The following is a 20,838-nucleotide window of genomic DNA, read 5'->3' as shown; positions in this document are numbered from 1 at the left end:
AAAGAGAGGGGGTTGTAAGGTGTGTCTTGAGTCAACCGACACATTCTCCAGGGGAGAAAGATGTGGCAGTCAGCTTCTGTAAGATTTACACCCTTGGAAACCCTATGGGGCAGTCCTGCTCTGTCCTGTTGCATCCCTGTGAGTCAGAATCTTCTGGACAGCAGTGATTTTTTTTTTTTTTTTGCAGGGCGGTATCTTTAGTCCAGTCTCATCTGAGATATAAAGGAGGTGATTTGGCAAGCAAGTAATCACAAGTGGGGAATGATAGTTGCCAGGGCACGTGAGATCTCCAAGGAGAGAAGAAACGGAAGCTGAAGAAAGACAAGGACCTTCCCCCTCAGCAAACAAAGAGTTAAAGCTTTCCCCTAGAGCCAGCACCTGAATTCAGATTTCTAGGCTCCCTTTTTTTTTTTTAAACTGTGAGAAAATAAATTTCTATTTGTTAAAGCCTTCCCCTTGTGGTATATCTGTTATAACAGCACTAGATAACTATGACACTCCCTAATGAGTGATGAAATGCTTTGACCTTGACTACTAACATAAATGTTGGCAGTGCAGACCCATCCAGTGGCACCGCAGAAGAAAGACCTGGCAATCTGTGTCTTTAAAATTTATAGCCAAGGAAACCCTATAGGGCAGTTCTACATGGGGTTGCATTTAGTTGGAATTGACTTGATGTTAAGAAGTTATTGTAAAATATTAGTTTTTCTTTCTAAGTAGTATTTCTTCTCATTTGGTTTTCTTTGTCCTAGAGCACTGCATAATCTTACAAACCCTGAAGAAAACAAAACAAAAATTCTCAGATGGGTGGGCGGTACTTTGTGGTGTCAAAATAATCATAGTAATAACTGCCATTCTTTAAAGACCCAATATTTGCCAGTCAGCTTGCCACGTGCTTCTCATGCCTTGCGCACAACGCACCAGCCCTAGAAGACAGGGCGTATCAATCCAACTTCACAGAAGAAGAACCTGGAGCTCAAGGTGTTTGGTAATGTGTTCGAGCTTGCAAGTCTAGTACATGAGCGAGCTACATTAGACCCCTGGTCTGAATCCGTCTAGAGCCCGCACTGACCACTCCTCCCAGCCAGGGGCTTACCGTGTGTCTCTTAATTCACTATTCTTCTCTCTACTACAAAATGTTTCTCAGGTAAGAAAATGAATAATGCTGTGCCCAGAGCATTGAGTTGGACTGTATAGCCAGAGGTATGTGAATACTAAAATAAGTGAGACTTATGAACAAGGAAAAGGAAAAGATAACATTCAATGACAATACAATCACTGACATATACAAGGCCAGATAACCTGAAAAGATTTGGGGCTCATAAAATCATCCTGGAGAGCCCCTGCCTGTAGAAGGTAGATCTATCAGAACCAACATTACATGAGTCTCTGTGCGTGGCTGAAGGAGAGAAGGATGAGATCAGCCTGGTTTTCTGACAGCCCACCACCTACGTTGGGGTTCTTGTCATTGGCTGCAGCTTCCCCACCTCATGCCACTCCTCGCTCTTGGGCAGGGAACCAATCTCTGCCAGATTTCCATAGCAAATTTGCTCAAGTTTGCAAGGATGTTGCATTTCTCAGGAAGCCTTTCATCAAAGAGGAATCAAGAAGAGAACCCCAGTGAATGAAAACACAGAAGAAACACACACCAGAATTTAGGGATCACACAAGGAATTGCAGGGCTTGCTCTCAGACCTAGAGAGCCCCAGGCACTCAGCCTCTGATAGATATCTATGCGATGATCCTGAATGAAGATGATGGGTGGCTCCTCGAGAACAGTGACTTCCCCTGGCATCCTGCCTTGCACTTGGCCCTGAGAGATCTTGAACAGTCCTGGCTGGATATGACTCATCCTGACTTCCAAATCACAGGTCCCAGGTCAGTGAAGACCTTGATTTGAGGGGAGCATCCTTGGATTCATCAGGGAGTGGAGGATCAGGACTGGTCAGGTTCAAGATAAAGACTGTGAATGAGGAAGGAGGGAACCACCCACCCCAGACAGAGGAGGCCACAAAAAATCCTTCCTGCTGTCGGCCCTGGGAGTCCCCGGGCAGAGTTGTCAGGATGAGAAGTCCCCTCAATTCTGCCTGGAGAGTATCAGTTCTTGTGGGCATATGCCAGGTCCGTAGAGGGAGGAGACTCAGACCCTCACAGGAGGCAAGGTGACCACCCTGAGTGTTATGAGTGGGAACCCCATCAACAGAAGGAGCAGAAGAGAGCATTGCCTCTGTTCTTAGTCCTCAGAAGCCTCTGGGAGAGCTCTCTGCCAGACGTGCCCATTGCATCTTCCTGAGTGGTCTCAGGGAAGAAGGGTCCGGTCTAAAGGGGCAGCACCAGTTCTACAGAGGGAGGAGTCTTGTCCCTAACTGGAGTTAGGTGTGGATCCTGAGTGTTTTGGGGGTGACCTACCGACTACCCTGACAGGAAACAAAACAGAGAATCCTGATGTAGCAGGAGAGCAGTGGGATGCAGACCCCAAATTCTTGTAAAAAAACCAGACTTAATGGTCTGGCTCAGACTAGAAGGACCATGGAGGTCATGGTCCCCAGACGTTCTGTTAGCCCAAGACAGGAACCATTCCCAAAGCCAGTTCTTCAGACAGGGATTGGACTGGACTATGGGATAGAAAATGAGACTGGTGGAAATTGAGCTTCTTGGATCAAGTAGACACTTACGACTATGTGGGTAGCTCCTGTCTGGAGGAGAGATGAGAGGATAGAGGGGGTCAGAAGCTGACTGAAAGGACACGAAAACAGAGAGTGGAGGGAAGGAGTGTGCTGTCTCATTACGGGGAGAGCAACTAGGAGTATGTAGCAAGGTGTATATAAGTTTTTGTACGAGAGACTGACTTGATTTGCAAACTTTCACTTAAAGCGCAATAAAAAAATTTTTTTAAACGGGGTGGAGCCAAGATGGCAGAATAGATCGATGCTTCTGGTGAGCCCTCTTTACAACAAAGATCCGAAAAAACAAGTGAAACTTGTATATTTGTGACAAGCTGGGAGCCCTGAGCTTCAAACGCAAGTTTAGAAAACGAACTGAGGGGCAGGGGGAGAAAGAGACTGTTCAGGAGCAGAGAGTTACTGGATCTGAATCGTGGGGAGCCTTCAGGCACCACTCCTGGAGCGGCAGTGGCGGCAGCAGGCTGGTACTAGCGTTCGGCCACAGTTTCCTCAGGGAGAAGCAGCCAGCCACACAGCCTACTCACACCTCCGGAACCTGAGGAGAATGGCACTCTCGGCAAAAGCTAAGTACTCTCGTATATTTTAACGCAACCCCCCACCCACAAACTGGCTTCAATGGCTGAATTCCCTGGGCCTGAGATAGGCACTGTTGAGCACCTAGAGCCATCCTCCCGGCCTTGGGCAAGGAAAAAATTTCACTTGGGGGAAAAGATAATTTGCTAGCTCCATTAGCCAGGGGAGCTCAGGGCAGAAGCAGCTATTGTCCAGGCATAAACTGTCCGTGGAATTTGAGCACCTTTCCCTTCTGCATGGACCTCTGTGGGCCTATCTCAGCAGAGTAGGCCCTTCTTGGAAGACTCCAACCATTTCAGTTGTGCGGTGGAGAGGTGGGTGTTTGATGTTTGACATTGCTTTGCCTATTAAACAAGGTCCTCACCTACCCACATCAGGGACCTAAGGACTGGTAGCTCCACTCAGGTCACCGAGCCACCCACAAGAGGGGTACAAAGATAACTGGTACCTCCCAGTCCTTATAGCCAAAAACTATGGGTTCCCATGGTCCGTCTGCAGAATCCACCTACCTGCAAGCTGTAGGGAACAGGGATGCGCTTTCCTCAGAGACACTTGGGGGCCGGTTCTGAGTCCCCTGCCTTCTTCAGAGCATAATCCCCTGCTGTGATCAGGTACCAGTATATGCGCCAATCACACCTGCCCCTCTAAGACTGTAAGACAGAGCCTGTACCACACACTTGATGATCAGCTACCTGGAAACCTGAGCTGAATTCATACAAGAAAACTGAATGGACTCCTAGACTGATATACCTGATAACAGCTCTAGCCAGCTGGGGACAGAATACCAGAGCTCCAAAGGCGAAAATAATCAAAATAGCTCACTCAAGCAGCCCATAGGGGTATACCAAAACAAAACAAAGCAAGCAGCTACGACACAGTAAGCAAGCATAAACTAATACAATAACTTATTGATGGCTCGGAGACAACAGTCAATATCAAGTCACATAAAGAAACAGACCATGATCACCTCAAAAGGCTCTCAAAACAAAGAATCCAGGGATCTTCTAGATGAAAGCGCATTCCTGGAATTACCAGATGCAGAATACAAAAGTTTAACATACAGAACCCTTCAAGACATCAGGAAGGAAGTGAGACAACATGCAGAACAAGCCAAGGAACACACAGACAAAGCAATTGAAAAAATTGGAAAGATTATTCAGGAACATAATGAAAAGTTTAATAAGCTGGAAAAATCCACAGACAGACAACAATCAGAAATTCAGAAGATTAACAATAAAATTACAGGATTAGACAACTCAACAGAAAGTCAGAGGGGCAGAATTGAGCAAGTAGAAGGTAGAATTTCTGAGCTCAAAGATAAATTACTTGGCATTAATATATTTGAAGAAAAATAAGATAAAAGAGTTGAAAAAAATGAAGAATCATGTGGGACTCTATGAAGAGAAATAACATGAGAGTGATTGGAGTACCAGAACAGGGAGGGATAACAGAAAATACAGAGAGAATTGTTGAAGGTTTGTTGGCAGAAAACTTCCCTGATATCGTGAAAGATGAGAAGATATCTATCCAAGATGCTCATCCAACTCCACATAAGGTAGATGTTAAAAGAAAGTCACCAAGACATATTATAATCAAGTTTGCCAAAACCAAAGATAAGGAGAGAATTATAAGAGCGTCGAGGGATAAACGAAAAGTCACCTGCAAAGGAGAGGCAATAAGATTAAGCTCGGACTACTCAAGCAAGAACCATGCAGGCAAGAAGGAAATGGGATGACATATTTTTAAAAATGAAGGGAAAAAATTACCTGCCAAGAATCATATATCCAGCAAAACTGTGCCTTAAATATGAAGGTGAAATTAAGACATTTCCAGATAAACACAAGTTTAGGGAATTCATAAAAATGAAACCAAACTACAAGAAATACTACAGGGAGCTCTTTGGTTAAAAAATCAATAATATCAGGTATCAACCCAAGACTAGAACACTGGGCAGGGCAACCAGAAGTCAACCCAGACAGGGAAATCCAAAAAAACAAAGCAACATTATAAAATTAAAAAAAAAAGCTCAAAACAGGGTAACAGTGATGATATAATATAAAAGAAGACAACATTAGAATAATAAAGAGGGACTAATAAATTTTTTTTTAAGAAATGTAATCATACACCTTCCATATGCAGAGGAAGATACTGCGATACAAGGAAATAAAAGCTAGTTTTAAATTTAGAAAAATAGGGGTAAATAATAAGGTAACCACAAAGAAGGAAAACTACCCTACTCATCAAAATAAAATACAAGAAAAAAACAGAGACTCAGCAGAAATAAAATCGACAACAACAAATACAAGGAAAGGACAACATATAATCTACTCAGCACATAAAATTAAGTGGGAAAAAGAAACTGTCAATGACACACAAAAAAAGACATCAAAACGACAGCACTAAATTCATACCTATCCATAATTACCCTGAATGTAAATGGATGAAATGCACCAATAAAGAGACAGAGAGTGGCAGAATGGATTTAAAAACAAGATCCGTCTGTATGCTGCCTATAAGAGACACACCTTAGACTTAGAGACACAAACACGCTAAAACTCAAAGGATGGAAAAAAATACATCAAGCACACAACAATCAAAAAAGAGCAGGAGTGGCAGTATTCATTTCTGACAAAACAGACTTTAAAGTTAAATCCACCATAAAGGATAAGGAAGGACACTATATAATGATAAAAGTGACAATACACCAAGAAGATATAACCATATTAAATATTTATGCACCCAATGATAGGGCTGCAAGATACATAAAACAAATGCTAACAGCATTGAAAACTGAGATAGACAGCTCCACAGTAATAGTAGGAGACGTCAACACACCACTTTCGGTGAAGGACAGGACATCCAGAAAGAAGCTCAATAAAGACACGGAGGATCTAACTGCCACAATCAACCAACTTGACCTCATAGACATATACAGAATACTCCACCCAACAGCAACCAAGTATACTTTCTTTTCTAGTGCACGTGGAACATTCTCTAGAATAGACCACATATTAGGGCATAAAGCAAGCCTTAGCAGAATCCAAAACATTGAAATATTACAAAGCATCTTCTCTGACCATAAGGCCATAAAAGTGGAAATCATTAACAGGAAAAGCAGGGAAAAGAAATCAAACACTTGGTAACTGAACAATATCCTGCTCAAAAAAGACTGGATTATAGAAGACATTAAGGATGCAATAAAGAAATTCAGAGAATCCAATGAGAATGAAAACATCTCCTATCAGAACTTTTGGGACACAGCAAAAGCGGTGCTCAGAAGCCAATTTATATCAATAAATGCACACATCCAAAAAGAATAAACGGCCAAAATCAAAGAATTATCCTTACAACTTGAATAGAAGGAGAGCAGCAAAAGAAACCCTCAGGCACCAGAAGAAAACAAATAATAAAAATTAGAGCTGAACTAAATGAAATAGAAAACAGAAAAGCGATTGAAAGACTTAACAAGACCAAAAGCTGGTTTTTTGAAAAAATCAACAAAATTGATAAACCACTGCCAAACTGACAAAAGGAAAACAGGAGAGGAAGCAAATAACACGAATAAGAAATGAGAGGGGCGATATTACAACAGACCAAACTGAAATTAAAAGAATCATATCGGATTACTATGAAAAATTGTACTCTAACAAATTTGAAAAGCTAGAAGAAATGGATGAATTCCTAGAAACACACTACCTACCTACACTAACACAAACAGAGGTAGAACAACTAATTAGACCCATAACAAAAGAAGAGATTGAAAAGGTATTCAAAAAACTCCCAACAAAAAAAAAAGCCCTGGTCCTGACAGCTTCACTGCAGAGTTCTATCAAACTTTCAGAGAAGAGTTAACACTAGTACTAAAGGTATTTCAGAGCATAGAAAAGGATGGAATACTCCCAAACTCATTCTATGAAACCACCATATCCCTTATACAAAAACCAGGTAGAGACACCAAAAGAAAAGAAAATTATAGACCTATATCCCTCATGAATGTAGATGCAAAAATCCTCCACAAAATTCTTGCCAATAGAATTCAACAACATATCAAAAAAATAATTCACCATGACCAAGTGGGATTCATACGAGGTATGCAGGGATGGTTCAACATTAGAAAAACAACTAATGTAATCCACCACATAAAGAAAAAAAAAAGACAATGACTACATGATTTTATCAATTGATACAGAAAAGGCATTTGACAACGTTCAACACACATTCATGATAAAAACTCTCAGCAAAATAGGAAAATTCCTCAACATAATAAAGGGCATTTATAATTTTTTTTTTATACAAAGCCAACAGTCAAAATCACCCTAAATGGAGAGAGCCTGAAAGCATTCCCATTCAGATCGGGAACTAGACAAGGATACCCTTTATCACCGCTCTTATTCAACATTGTGTTGGAGGTCCTAGCCAGAGCAATTAGGCTAGATAAAGAAATAAAGGGCATCCAGATTGCCAAGGAAGAAGTAAAAGTATCTCTATTTGCAGATGACATGATCTCATGCACAGGAAACCCTAAGGAATCCTCAAGAAAACTACTGAAACTAATAGAAGAGTTTAGCAGAGTATCGGAATACAAGATAAACATACAAAAATCAGTTGGATTCCTCTACACCAACAAAAAGAACATCGAAGAGGAAACCACCAAATAAATACCATTTACAGTAGCCCCCAAGAAGATAAAATACTTAGGAATAAATCTTACCAGAGATGTAAAAGACTTACACAAGGAAAACTACCGTACACTTCTGCAAGAAACCACAAGAGACTTACATAAGTGGAAAAACATATCTTGCTCATGGATAGCAAGACTTAACGTTATAAAAATGTCTATTCTACCAAAAGCGATCTATACATTTAATGCAATTCCGATCCAAATCCCAACGACATTCTTTAATGAGATGGAGAAACAAATTACCAACTTCATATGGAAGGGAAAGAGGCCCCGGAGAAGTAAAGCATTACTGAAAAAGAGCAAAGTGGAAGGCTTTACTTTACCTGATTTTAGGACCTCTTATACCACCACAGTAGTCAAAACAGCCTGGTACTGGTACAACAACAGATACATAGACCAATGGAACAGAATTGAGAATCCAGACATAAATCCATCCACATGTGAGCAGCTGATATTTGACAAAGGCCCCAAAACAGTTAAATGGGGAAAAGACAGTCTTTTTAACAAATAGTGCTGGCATAACTGGATATCCATTTGCAAAAAAATGAAACAAGACCCATACCTCACTCCATGCACAAAAACGAGCTCAAAATGGATCAAAGACCTAAATATAAAATCTAAAACGATAAAGATCATGGAAGAAAAAATAGGGACAACGTTAGGAGCCCTAATACATGGCATAAACAGTATACAAAACATTGTTAAGAATGCAGAAGAAAAACTAGATAACTGGGAGCTCCTAAAAACCAAACACCTATGCTCATCCAAAGACTTCATCAAAAGAGTAAAAAGACTATCTAAAGACTGGGAAAAAGTTTTTAGCTATGACATTTCTGATCAGCACCTGATCTTTAAAATCTGCATGATACTGCAAAAATTCAACTACAAAAAGACAAATAACCCTATTAAAAAATGGGCAAAAGATATGAATAGACACTTCACTAAAGAAGACATTCAGGCAGCTAACAAATACATGAGGAAATGTTCACAATCATTAGCCATTAGAGAAATGCAGATCAAAACTACAAGGAGATTTCATCTCATCCCAACAAGGCTGGCATTAATCCAAAAAACATAAAATAATAAATGTTGGAGAGGCTGTGGAGAGTGGAACACTTGTACACTGCTGGTGGGAATGTAAAATGGTACAACCACTTTGGAAATCAATCTGGCGCTTCCTTAAAAAGCTAGAAATAGAACTACCACATGATCCAGCAGTCCCACTCCTTGGAATATATCCTAGAGAAATAAGAGCCTTTACACGAACAGATATACGCACACCCATCTTTATTGCAGCACTGTTCACAACAGCAAAAAGATGGAAGCAACCAAGGTGCTCATCGACGGATGAATGGATAAATAAATTATGGTATATTCACACAATGGAGTACTAGACATCGATAAAGGACAGTGAGGAATCTGTGAAACATTTTATAACATGGAGGAACCTGGAAGGCATTATGCTGAGTGAAATTAGTCAGTTGCAAAAGGACAAATATTGCCTAAGACCACTATTATAAGAACTTGAGAAATAGTTTAAGCTGAGAAGAAAACATTCTTTTCTGGTTACGAGAGGAGGAAGGGAGGGAAGGTGGGAGAGGGGTATTCACTAATTAGATAGTAGATAAGAAATACTTTAGGTGAAGGGAAAGACAACACACAGTACAGGAAAGGTCAGCACAATTGGAATAAACCAAAAGCAAAGAAGCTGCGTGAATAAACTGAATGCTTCGAAGGCCAGTGTAGCAGGGGCAGGGGTTTGGGGACCATGATTTCAGGGGAGAGCTAAGTCAATTGGCATAATAAAACCTATTAAGAAAACATTCTGCATTCCACTTTGAAGAGTGGCGTCTAGGGTCTTAAACCCTAGCAAGCAGCCATCTAAGATGCATCAATTGGTTTCAACCCACCTGGATCAAAGGAGAATGAAGAACACCAAGGACGCAAGGTGATTACGAGCCCAAAAGACAAAAAGGGCCACATGAACCAGAGACTACATCATCCTGAGACCAGAAGAACTAAATGGTGCCTGGCTACAATCGATGACTGCCCTGACAGGGAACACAACAGAGAACCCCTGAGGGAGCAGGAGAGCAGTGGGATGCAGACCCCAAATTCTCATAAAAAGACCAGACTTAATGGTCTGACTGAGACTGGAAGGACCCCGGTGGTCATGGCCCCCAGACCTTCTGTTGGCCCAGGACAGGAACCATTCCCGAAGCCAACTCTTCAGACATGGATTGGAGTGGACAATGGGTTGGAGAGGGATGCTGGAGAGGAGTGAGCTTCTTGGATCAGGTGGACACTTGAGACTATGTTGGCATCTTCTGCCTGGAGGGGAGATGAGAGGGTACAGGGGGTTAGAAGTTGGAGAAATGGACACAAAAAGAGTGAGTGGAGGGAGAAAGCGGGCTGTCTCATTAGGGGGAGAGTAACTGGGAGTGTGTAGCAAGGAGTGTATAAGTTTTTATGTGAGAGACTGACTTGATTTGTAAACTTTCACTTAAAGCACAATAAAAATTAAAAAAAAAAAAAAACCTCTTCTAGTGCCTGTTATGTTTAATGTACTTTTAAAAATGCTTTCCAGACTAGGAGTCTACTACAAGAATAGAACCATGAAGGAGATGTTTGCATCTCTGGTGGAATGTGGCCTAGGATAGATGTCTTAGGGAGCACCCAAAAGAATAGATAGAAGCTAAATGGAAACTAGCAACATGACCAAGACATCAGACTTCCGGTTGTTGTGAACTGGGAGTCCCTGGGTGATGCAAATGGTTAACACTTTACATTGGGCTGCTAATCAAAAGGTTGGAAGTTTGAGTCCTACCAAAGGTACCTCAGAAGAAAGGCCTGGCAGTCCACTTCTGAAAAATCAGCCATTAGAAACCATATGGAGCACAGTTGTTTTCTGGCACACATGGGGTCGCCGTGAGTTGGCATCAACTCAACAGTAAGTGGTAAGGTTGTGAACTGCCTTAGTTTTTCTTAGCAGCCAAATCTCCCCTTTGTACCCATCACTTCAACTCCCCTTTTAGCTTCCGAGGAAGAGATGCCCAGGAATCCTTCTGGATCCTGAAAATTCTTGGTTCTGTGAACTCATCTGTGGTTTCAGAAGTTTATCTTCCTTTCTTCATCAGCAACTTTCCATTTGCAGTAAATATGCTCAAAAATCATGAGAGCTATCTGGTGCATTTTTGTCACCTGTGCATAAATGGCCACCTTGATTATCCTCCGTATTGTCCAAGCCTTGGCAAGTCCCTTCCAATACTTACCCTTGGTTTGGCCATAGTGCTTGCTTTGCTCAAAGGGATAATAGCAAACATGATACAAGTAGAAACTTGAAAAGAGATAACTTGTAGCCAACACCATGTGAACAAACACAGGCTAGCCTCCTGCATGGTGAGAGCTGAAGGGCCTAGATACCTCTTTTGCCCCTCCCAACATAAAGACAGGTAGCCGAGTAAGAGACATATGAGTGAGGCCATGGACCATCAGCTAATCACAAAATCTGGAGTGAACTTAGACAACACTACACGGTGCAGAGATATGCCATCCCAACTGAAACCACAGACTCATAAACAAATGGCTGTGTTTTGAACCACTAAAATTTGGCATGCTTTGTTATGTAACATAAAATTTTACTTAAATACGTAATTTTTCTAGCTACTGCTTTAATTATTTTCTTCCATTTATTGCCAAATCTTTTATTTCCTACCAAATATTCACTTATCTACCACATAATTATATAAGCATACTACGTGATAGGGACTGTGCTAACCAATAATGCATACAACAGTAAGTAATAACAGACATGGAAACTATCTTTATGGAACAAAGAAAATGATGATAGCAAAAATTTACTGAGTGTTTTCTATGTACCATCTACCGCGTTAACCTTTTTACGTGCATTAGTTCATACACCAGCCCTATAACTGACCCCATTTTACAGATGCAGAAACTGAGGCTCAGACAATGTTAAGATATTTGCTTTAAGTCACAGTAACTGGTGGAATTCAGACCTTTCTCCAGCGCTTGTGCTCTGGATCATTATAGTTAAGTTTAAGAACAGTTAAAAGAAACCTAGGAATTCAGTCTTTGCTCTGACGGTAACTTCTGCGTCAGTGAAGACAATGCAAGTCTCCTCTCTGTATCTTTAAGGGTCTGTCTAGCTGCCCATTTACTATGATCCAAAATAAAAAATCTTGAACCTGAGTCCAGTTCCTTGCCACTTACACTTTGCTTCATATCTTGTTCATTACTATCTTTCCTCCTCTATCAGGAAACTAAATTTTATTTTTTTAGTGTATGTTAGATGAAGGTTTACAGAGCAAACTAGTTTCTTATTAAACAATTAATACACATATTGTTTTGTGACATTGGTTGCCAACCCCACAACATGTCAACACTCTCCCCTTCTCGACCTTGGGTTCCCTGTTACCAGGTTTCCTGTCCTCTCCTGCCTTCTCTTCCTCGCACCTGGGCTGGTGTGCCCATTTAGACTCATTTTGTTTTATGGGCCTGCCTAATCTTTGCCTGAAGGGTAAACCTGAGGAGTGACTTCAGTACTGAGCTATAAGGGTGTCCGGGGGCCATACTCTCGTGATTTCTCCAGGCTCTGTCAGACACTATGTCTGGTCTTTTTTGTGTGTGTGTGAGTTACAATTTTATTCTACATTTTTCTCCAGCTCTGTCTGGGACCCTCTGTTGTAATCCCTGTCAGAGCAGACAGTGGGGATAACTGAGTACCATCTAGTTGTGCTGGACTCAGTCTGGTGGAGGCCATGGTAGATATGGTCCATTAATCCTTTGGACTAATCTTTCCCTTGTATCTTTAGTTTTCTTCTTTCTTCCCTGTGCTCAACAGGGTGAGAGCAGTGGAGTATCTTAGATGGTCACTCACAAGCTTTAAAACCCCAGACACTATTCACCAAAGTAGAATGTAGAGCATTTTCTTTATAATATATGTCATGCCCATTGAACTAGATGATCCCGGAGACCATGAACACCACAGCCCTTAGCCCAGCGATTTAGTCCCTCAGGGAGTTTGGATGTGTCTATACAGCTTCCATGACCTTGCCTTGGATAGGTTGTGCTGGCTTCCCTAGTATTGTGTACTGCCTTACCCTTCACCAAAGTTAACCACTACGATACAAAAACTCGTAACAGTAGTTCTCTTTGGGGAAGAGGACATTCTTCCCATTTAAACAGAATTTTTACTATTTCAATTTTTGTACCATGTGAATGCAAATTTCAAACCTAATTTAAAAGTAATATCTTTGGAAATCCAATAAAATTTTAAAAGACAATATTAAAATAAACGATTTTTTGGTAATAATTTTCCTTTTAAAAAAGAACACTGGAAAATGGTACTTGGATCTAAGGCTATCTCTACATGACGTAAACCCAACGAGCAGTGTATTCATTGGGAGGAAAGTTTTCGTGGTTCGAGTTAATTCAGAGGTGCCACAGATGAAAGGCCTGGCGATCCATTTCCAAAAAATTCAGTCATTGAAAACCCTATGGAGCCTAGTTCTACCCTGAAACACATGGGATTGCCATGAGTTGCAATCAACTTGACAGAAAGAGGTGTGGTTTGGTTTAGGATAGACCACAGAGTCGAAATGAGATAATCTAGAATTTGTGGAGATTCAGCAAGAAGGCTTACTCAAAAGATACGTCTTCTAAATACCTGTTATGTTTAAAGGATTTTAAAATGCTTTCCAGGCTTGGAGTCTTCTAAAATCATACAAACATGAAGATGTTTACATCTCTGGTGGAATGTGGCCTAGGATAGGTGTCTCAGGGAGCACCCAAAAGGATAGACAGAAGCTAAAAGGAAACTAGCAAGATGACCAAGACATCAGTCTTCAGTTAATAAGGAAAGTTGTTGTGAACTGAGAGTCCCTGGGTGGTGCAAATGGTTAACACTTTACATTGGGTGGCTAATCAAATGGTTGGAGGTTCTAGTCCAACCAGAGGCACCTCGGAAGAAAGGCCCGGCAATCCACTTCTGAAAAATCAGCCATTGGAAACCCTGTGGAGCACATTTATTCTCTGGCACACAAGGGGTCTCCAAGAGTTGGAATCAACTCAACAGAATCTGGTAAGGTTGTGAGCTGCCTTAGTTTCTCTTAGCAGCTACATCTCTCCTTTACACCCATCACTTCATCTCTCCTTTTAGTTTCAGAGGAAGAGACGTCCAGGAACCCTTCTGGCTCCTGAAGATTCTTGGTCCAGTAAACTTGTCTTTCCTTTCAGAAGTTTATCTTGCTTTCTTCATCAGCAACTTTCGTTTTGCAGTAAATATGCTTTAAAATATCATGAGGCGGGGCCAAGATGGCAGACTAGGTAGACGCTACCTCGGATCCCTCTTGCAACAAAGACTCGGAAAAACAAGTGAATCGATCACATACATAACAATCTACGAATCCTGAACAAACACAGATTTAGAGACGGGAGAACGAACAAATACGGGGAGGCAGTGATTGTTTTCAGAGCCTGGAGCCAGCGACCCAGTCAGGTAACCTTGGCACCCGATATAGGGCAGGGCCCAGGGGAGCTGATGGCACAAACAAGGGGTGCAGCCCTACCCCCCCGGAACTCACCCCGGGAGGGGGCCCAGCCGGTTCGCGACAGCGGCGTGGCGACGCAGCCGGTGGGAGAAGTCCCCGGAAGGCAGCGGCTGATTTTGGAGTTGGGAGTGCACCGTCCCAGCAGGGGAACCTTGATGCTGGGCGTGGGACTGGCAGTGGAGGATCTGACCACGGCTTCAGTGGGCCAGATCCCCGGGGGCAATCTCCACACAGCCAGCACACATAGGCAACAGGCCCCTCGGGAATCTCAGATAAAATAGTCATTTCAAGCAAGACAAGCAACTCTGGCTATATTCTGAGGTGCTACTCTCCTATCTCTCTGATCCCTCCTCCACCCTCCCCAGGCGGCTTCATTAACATTGGAATTTCCTGAGCCAGAGGGAGAATGGCTCCGGCTCCGCGGCCACTTTGCTCCCCCCGCCCCTTTTTTTTTTTCTTTTGGTCTTTTCCTAACCCACTCTTCCAGCCTGAGAGAAGGAACCAAAAAAAAACCCAGGGACCAAAAATCCACCCTAATTGGACTAAAAACACAGAACCAGCTACAGCCAAGCATATATGATCCAAATCTCAGACTTTCATCCTTACAGGGAACAAGGTGGCGGTTATAATCCAAAGGCAGTTCTGATAGGAATCTGACTGCATTTTTTCTTTAGCAGATTTTCTGGACAAACTAGTTTCCCAGTGATGGCTCGGAGACAGCACTCCATATCAAACTGCATAAAGAAGCAGACCGTGACAGCTTCTCCAACCCCCCAAACAAAAGAATCAAAATCTTTCCCAAATGAAGATACAATCCTGGAATTATCAGATAAAGAATAAAAAAAAAACTCATTTAGAGAATGCTTCAAGACATCAGAAACTAAATAAGGCAAACTGCAGAAAAAGCCAAGGAACACACTGATAAAACAGTTGAAGAACTCAAAAAGATTATTCAAGAACATAGTGGAAAAATTAATAAGTTGCAAGAATCCATAGAGAGACAGCATGTAGAAATCCAAAAGATTAACAATAAAATTACAGAATTAGACAACGCAATAGGAAGTCAAAGGAATAGACTCGAGCAATTAGAATGCAGAGTGGGACATCTGGAGGACCAGGGAATTAACACCAACATAGCTGGAAAAAAATCAGATAAAAGAATTAAAAAAAATGAAGAAACCCTAAGAATCATGTGGGACTCTATCAAGAAGGATAACTTGTGTGTGATTGGAGTTCCAGAACAGGGAGGGAGGACAGAAAACACAGAGAAAATAGTTGAAGATCTCCTGACAGAAAACTTCCCTGACATCATGAAAGACAAAAGGATATCTATCCAAGATGCTCACCGAACCCCATCTAAGACTGATCCAAAAAGAAGAACACCAAGACATATTATCATCAAACTCGCCAAAACCAAAGATAAAGAGAAAATTTTAAAAGCAGCCAGGGAGAAAAGAAAGGTTTCCTGCAAGGGAGAAACAGTAAGTACAGACTACTCAGCAGAAACCTTGCAGGCAAGAAGGGAATGGGACGACATATACAGAGCACTGAAGGAGAAGAACTGCCAGCCAAGGATCATATATCCAGCAAAACTCTCTCTGAAATATGAAGGCAAAATTAAGATATTTACAGATAAACACAAGTTTAGAGAATTTGCAAAAACCAAACCAAAGCTACAAGAAATACTAAAGGATATTGTTTGGTCAGAAAACCAATAACATCAGATACCAGTACAACACAAGGTCACAAAACAGAACATCCTGACATGAACTCACATAGGGAAATCACAAAAACAAATTAAGATTAATTAAAAAAAAATGCTCATAACAGGGAATCACGGAAGTCAATATGTAAAAGATCACAATAATCAAAAAGGGACTAAATACAGGAGGCATAGAACTGCCATATGGAGAGTGATACAAGGCGATATAGAACAATACAAGTTAGGTTTGTACTTAGAAAAATAGGGGTAAATAATAAGGTAACCACAAAGAGGTATAACAACTCCATAACTCAAGATAAAAGCCAAGAAAAACGTAACGACTCAACAAACATAAAGTCAAACACTACGAAAATGAGGATCTCATAATTTAATAAGAAAAACGTCTCAGCACAAAAAAAGTAAGTGGAAAAATGAAATTGTCAACAACACACATAAAAAGGCAGCAAAATGACAACACTAAACACTTATTTATCTATAATTACGCTGAATGTAAATGGACTAAATGCACCAATAAAGAGACAGTCACGGACTGGATAAAGAAACACGATCCGTCTATATGCTGCCTACAAGAGACACACCTTAGACTTAGAGACACAAACAAACTAAAACTCAAAGGATGGAAAAAAATATATCAAGCAAACAATAAGCAAAAAAGAGCAGGAGTAGCAATATTAATTTCTGACAAAATAGACTTTAGACTTAAATCCACCACAAAGGATAAAGAAGGACACTACATAATGATAAAAGGGACAATTGATCAGAAAGACATAGCCATATTAAATATTTATGCACCCAATGACAGGGCTGCAAGATACATAAATCAAATTTTAACAGAACTGAAAAGTGAGATAGACACCTCCACAATTATAGTAGGAGACTTCAACACACCACTTTCGGAGAAGGACAGAACATCCAGTAAGAAGCTCAATAGAGACAGGGAAGACCTAATTACAACAATCAACCAACTTGACCTCATTGACTTATACAGAACTCTCCACCCAACTGCTGCAAAGTATACTTTTTTTTCTAGCGCACATGGGACATTCTCTAGAATAGACCACATATTAGGTCATAAAACAAACATTTGCAGAATCCAAAACATCGAAATATTACAAAGCATCTTCTCAGACCACAAGGCAATAAAACTAGAAATCAATAACAGAAAAACTAGGGAAAAGAAATCAAATACTTGGAAAATGAACAATACCCTCCTGAAAAAAGACTGGGTTATAGAAGACATCAAGGAGGGAATAAGGAAATGCAAAGAATGCAACGAGAATGAAAGTACTTCCTATCAAAACCTCTGGGACACAGCAAAAGCAGTGCTCAGAGGTCAATTTATATCGATAAATGCACATATACAAAAAGAAGAAAGAGCCAAAAGCAGAGAACTGTCCCGACAACTTGAACAAATAGAAAGTGAGCAACAAAAGAATCCATCAGGCACCAGAAGAAAACAAATAATAAAAATGAGAGCTGAACTAAATGAATTAGAGAACAGAAAAACAATTGAAAGAATTAACAAAGCCAAAAGTTGGTTCTTTGAAAAAATTAACAAAATTGATAAACCATTGTCTAGACTGACTAAAGAAATACAGGAAAGGAAACAAATAACCCGAATAAGAAACGAGAAGGACCACATCACAACAGAGCCAAATGAAATTAAAAGAATCATTTCAGATTACTACGAAAAATTGTACTCTAACAAATTTGCAAACCTAGAAGAAATGGATGAATTCTTGGAAAAACACTACCTACCTAAACTAACACATTCAGAAGTAGAACAACTAAATAGACCCATAACAAAAAAAGAGATTGAACCACAAAAAGACAAACAACCCAATCAAGAAGTGGGCAAAGGATATGAACACACATTTCACTAAAGAAGATATTCAGGCAGCCAACAGATACAGGAGAAAATGCTCCTGATCATTAGCCATTAGAGAAATGCAAATTAAAACTATGATGAGATTCCATCTCACACCAACTAGACTGGCATTAATCCAAAAAACACAAAATAATAAATGTTGGAGAGGCTGCGGAGAGATTGGAACTCTCATACACTGCTGGTGGGATTGTAAAATGGTACAACCACTTTGGAAATCCATCTGGTGTTATCTTAAACAGTTAGAAATAGAACTACCATACAACCCAGAAATCCCACTCCTCGGAATATACCCTAGAGATACAAGAGCCTTCACACAAACAGATATATGCACACCCATGTTTATTGCAGCTCTGTTTACAATAGAAAAAAGCTGGAAGCAACCAAGGTGTCCGTCAACAGATGAATGGGTAAATAAATTGTGGTATATTCACACAACGGAATACTACGCATCGATAAAGAACAGTGACGAATCTCTGAAACATTTCATAACATGGAGGAACCTGGAAGGCATTATGCTGAGCGAAATGAGTCAGAGGCAAAAGGACAAATATTGTATAAGACCACTATTATAAGATCTTGAGAAATAGAAAAAACGGAGAAGAACACATACTTTTGTGGTTACAAAGGGGGGAGGGAGGGAGGGAGGGAGGGAGAGGGCTTTTTATTGATCAATCAGTAGATAAGAACTGCTTTGGGTGAAGGGAAAGACAACACTCACTACAAGGAAGGTCAGCCTAATTGGACTGGACTAAAAGCAAAGAGGTTTCCGGGATAAAATGAATGCTTCAAAGGTCAGCGGAGCAGGGGCGGGGGTCTGGGGAACTTAGTCTGAGGGGACTTCTAAGTCAATGGGCAAAATAATTCTATTATGAAAACATTCTGCATCCCACTTTGAATTGTGGCGCCTGGGGTCCTAAATGCCAACAAGCGGCCATCTAAGATACATCAATTGGTCTCAACCCACCTGGAGCAAAGGCAAAGGAAGAACACCAAGGTCACACGACAACTAAGAACCCAAGAGACAGAAAGGGCCACATGAACCAGAGACCTACATTATCCTGAGACCAGAAAAACTAGTTGGTGCCCGGCCACAATCGATGTCTGCCCTGTCAGGGAGCACAACAGACAACTCCTGAGGAAGCAGGAGACCAATGGGATACAGACCCCAAATTCTCATAAAAAGACCATACCTAATGGTATGACTGCGACTAGAGGAATCCCAGAGACAATGCTCCCCAGAACTTCTGATGGCATAGGACAGGAACCATCCCCAAAGACAAATCATCAGGCATGAAAAGGACTGGTCAGTGGTGGGGAGAGAGATGCTGATGAAGAGTGAGCTAATTAAATCAGGTGGACACTGGAGAGTGTGTTGGCAACTCTTGACTGGAGGGGGGATGGGAAGATAGAGAGAGAGGGAAGATGGCAAAATTGGCATGAAACAAGAGACTGAAAGGGCTGACTCAATAGGGGGAGAGCAAGTGGGAGAAGGGAGTAAGATGTATGTAAACCTACATGTGGCAGACTGATTGCAATGGTAAATGTTCACTTGAAGCTTAATAAATATTAATTTAAAAAAATTACCAAAAATGATGAAGAGAAACCAGATAACTGGGAGCTCCTAAAAATCAAACACCTATGCTCATCTAAAGACTTCACCAAAAGAGTAAAAAGACCACCTACAGACTGGGAAAGAATTTTCAGCTATGACATCTCAGACCAGCGCCTGATCTCTAAAATCTACATGATTCTGTCAAAACTCAACCACAAAAAGACAAACAACCCAATCAAGAAGTGGGCAAAGGATATGAACACACACTTCACTAAAGAAGATATTCAGGCACCCAACAGATACATGAGAAAATGCTCTCGATCATTAGCCATTAGAGAAATCCAGATTAAAACTATGATGAGATTCCATCTCACTCCAACAAGGCTGGCATTAATCCAAAAAACACAAAATAATAAATGTTGGAGAGGCTGCGGAGAGATTGGAACTCTCATACACTGCTGGTGGGAATGTAAAATGGTACAACCACTTTGGAAATCTATCTGGCGTTATCTTAAACAGTTAGAAATAGAACTACCATACAACCCAGAAATCCCACTCCTAGGAATATACCCTAGAGATACAAGAGCCTTCATACAAACAGATATATGCACACCCATGTTTATTGCAGCTCTGTTTACAATAGCAAAAAGTTGGAAGCAACCAAGGTGTCCATCAACGGATGAATGGGTAAATAAATTGTGGTATATTCACACAATGGAATACTACGCATCGATAAAGAACAGTGACGAATCTGTCAAACATTTCATAACATGGAGGAACCTGGAAGGCATTATGCTGAGCAAAATCAGTCAGAGGCAAAAGGACAAATATTGTATAAGACCACTATTATAAGATCTTGAGAAATAGTATAAAGTGAGAAGAACACATACTTTTGTGGTTACGAGCGGGGGAGGGAGGGAGGCAGGGAGGGAGAGGGTTTTTTACTGATTAATTAGCTGAAAAGAACTGCTTTAGGTGAAGGGAAGGACAACACTCAATACATGGAAGGTCAGCTCAACTGGACTGGACTGGACCAAAAGCAGTTTCCGGGATAAACTGAATACTTCAAAGGTCAGTGGAGCAAGGGCGGGGGTTTGGGAACTATGGTTTAAGGGGACTTCTAAGTCAACTGGCAAAATAATTCTATTATGAAATCATTCTGCAT

Source organism: Elephas maximus, chromosome X (assembly GCF_024166365.1).
Source record: "Elephas maximus indicus isolate mEleMax1 chromosome X, mEleMax1 primary haplotype, whole genome shotgun sequence".
Taxonomy (NCBI): domain Eukaryota; kingdom Metazoa; phylum Chordata; class Mammalia; order Proboscidea; family Elephantidae; genus Elephas; species Elephas maximus.
The sequence above is the reverse complement of the archived record's forward strand: the minus strand, read 5'-3'. Positions refer to the sequence as shown.